The 2,265-nt window shown below is 47.0% G+C and overlaps 1 pseudogene; it reads right to left on the bottom strand.

The window, feature by feature from the left end:
• Window positions 1-973: 973 nt before the first annotated feature.
• Window positions 974-1,750, bottom strand: LOC134934641 (homeobox protein OTX1-like; annotated as a pseudogene).
• Between the last annotated feature and the right edge of the window lie 515 nt (window positions 1,751-2,265).

Raw genomic sequence — 2,265 nt, 5'->3', positions numbered from 1 at the left:
TGCACCTATGGTAGCTACGCCCTTGGATCCAGCCTAAGTGAAAGCTAAAATAGTCTAGTAGCATTTTAATCAGAGTTGCTCACTTTTTTTCCTATTTTAATTACTATTTTATTATTATTTGGGGAATCTCTACTGTAGATCCTCCTGTAATAAATATATATATATATATATATATATATATATATGCAAGGGTGGAGGGGCACTCAGTTTTTAATAGCAGCTGCCGGGGTGCCGTTCCCATGTAGTGTATAAGAATTCCTATGGATGTATGAAAGGATGGCACTCCGCGGACTTTTCTTTAAAGAATTGTGATTTTAATTACCATCATTCTTTAAAGAAAAGTCCGCAGAGTGCCATCCTTTCCTACATCCATAGAAATTCTGGTATATATGTATATATATATATATATATATATATATATATATATATATATGTATATATATATATATGTATATATGTATATATATATATATATATATATATATATATGTGGCAGAGTGTGCAGTGAATGTATCCATAAACCCCCATATGTCAAGTCAGTGTTTTGGTTTCTCTGAAGAAGGGTGGGGGTGGGGGTTTGTGGAATATTAAACTCAATACAATTATAATTAAATAAAAATTAAAATGGGTCCTTCAAACGGACTAAATATGTACATATTCCATCTGCTTCATGCATCAAGAGGCTAAAAGTCCTATATAATATAGTTTGGGGGCGAAGGGGGGACAAAAACCACATCTGATTCTGTACAGATTGACAATGGATGAGGGAGGGGAAATCTTCCCCGTGTATATACACTTAGGAAGGAGCTTTGGGTTGGGGCCTGAGGGTACAGTCCAGATCCCAGGCTCAGGTGAGCAATAAATAAGAGGCCATGGCTGAGCAGAGTAGTGTGTAAGGTCCAGGCACAAGTCACTGGAAGCCAGGCAGAGCCACATGGGAACTCCACCCTGTCCTTCCCACTGGCACCAGGTCTCACAGCACCTGAGACTTCCAGGTAGCCTGATCCTTGTAGTACAGGCAGTCAGAGGAGTTGAAGTGTAGCGCTGTGAGGGCATAGCCCTGGTGGCAGTGGTGATGGTGGTGGTGGCTGGACATGGAGGAGGGGGCCATGGGATTGAGTTGGGGGTGTTGGTGGGAGTGCATGGAGGCCAGGTAAGAGACACAGTCCACACCCCCGAAGTAAGAGGAGGAAGGGGTCGGTAGCCCTGGCTGTAGCTGGCGGCCAGGCCCTAGGAAATGAGGTAGGAGGTGGCTGCAGACCAGGAGCCAGGTCGGTGCCCAGGGAGATGGAGGCCGCGCCCAGGCCAGGGTTCCCGGAGGAGTTGGAGCTGGATCTGGTGGAGCAGCCGGAGCTAAACACGGCCACCAGCAGGGTGAACTGGCCTCTGTTCTCCCGGGGTGGGCTGCACTTCTTCTTAGCCGGCCAGCTCTTCCGCCCCGGCGACGCCGCTCTGCTGCTACTGCTGCTTCCGGCACTTAGCCCGGCCCGTTCTTAAACCAGGCCTGAACGGCATTCAGGCAGGTGATTTTCAGAGCCATCTACTCCCGCATGAAGATGTCCAGGTAGCAGATCTTGGCAAACAGCGCTTCCAGGATGTCCAGCTTGGACCGGGTGAAGGTGGTGCACTCCCGGCACTACTTCCACGGGGTGGCTGAGTATCCCACAGAGAGATGCAGCAAATCCATTGCGGGACCCGTAAGCCCCAAACCATTCATGCCATAGTGGTGCTGTTTAAGGTATGACATCATGCTAGCAGCTAGGCAAAGATCCCTGATATTATCTACAAAACTATGGTGAATTCTGTGTAGAAATGACTTTTTGCCATGTGGACCTGCCCTCTTGTATAATCCCGGGCAGGTCGGAGAGTAGCAGGCTGTTTTTAAAAGAGATGCCGCCTGCAGGGATTCGGAGGTAAGCGCTCCCCTGCGCCCCTGTCATATTTGCCGCCCCTCCCCCCCGTTCTGATGCCCCTGGTACCATCTTTGGCAGCAGCAACTGCAATCTAATTCCTAGAAGTGGAGGTCAGTGTTTCACATTACTGTGGAGGAATTTTGGCCTATTCTTCTTTATTTATGTATGTATTATTTTTATATTACCAGTTATTTATATAGCACACACATATTCCGCAGCGCTTTACAGAGAATATTTGGCCATTCACATCAGTCCCTGCCCCAGTGGAGCTTACAATCTATAGTCCCTACCACATGTACACACACACACATTCATGCTAGGGTTAATTTTGTTGGGATCAAATTAACCTACC

This window comes from Pseudophryne corroboree, chromosome 6 (assembly GCF_028390025.1).
Source record: "Pseudophryne corroboree isolate aPseCor3 chromosome 6, aPseCor3.hap2, whole genome shotgun sequence".
NCBI classification, from domain to species: Eukaryota; Metazoa; Chordata; class Amphibia; order Anura; family Myobatrachidae; genus Pseudophryne; species Pseudophryne corroboree.
This window is presented reverse-complemented; position numbering and strand designations above follow the sequence as displayed.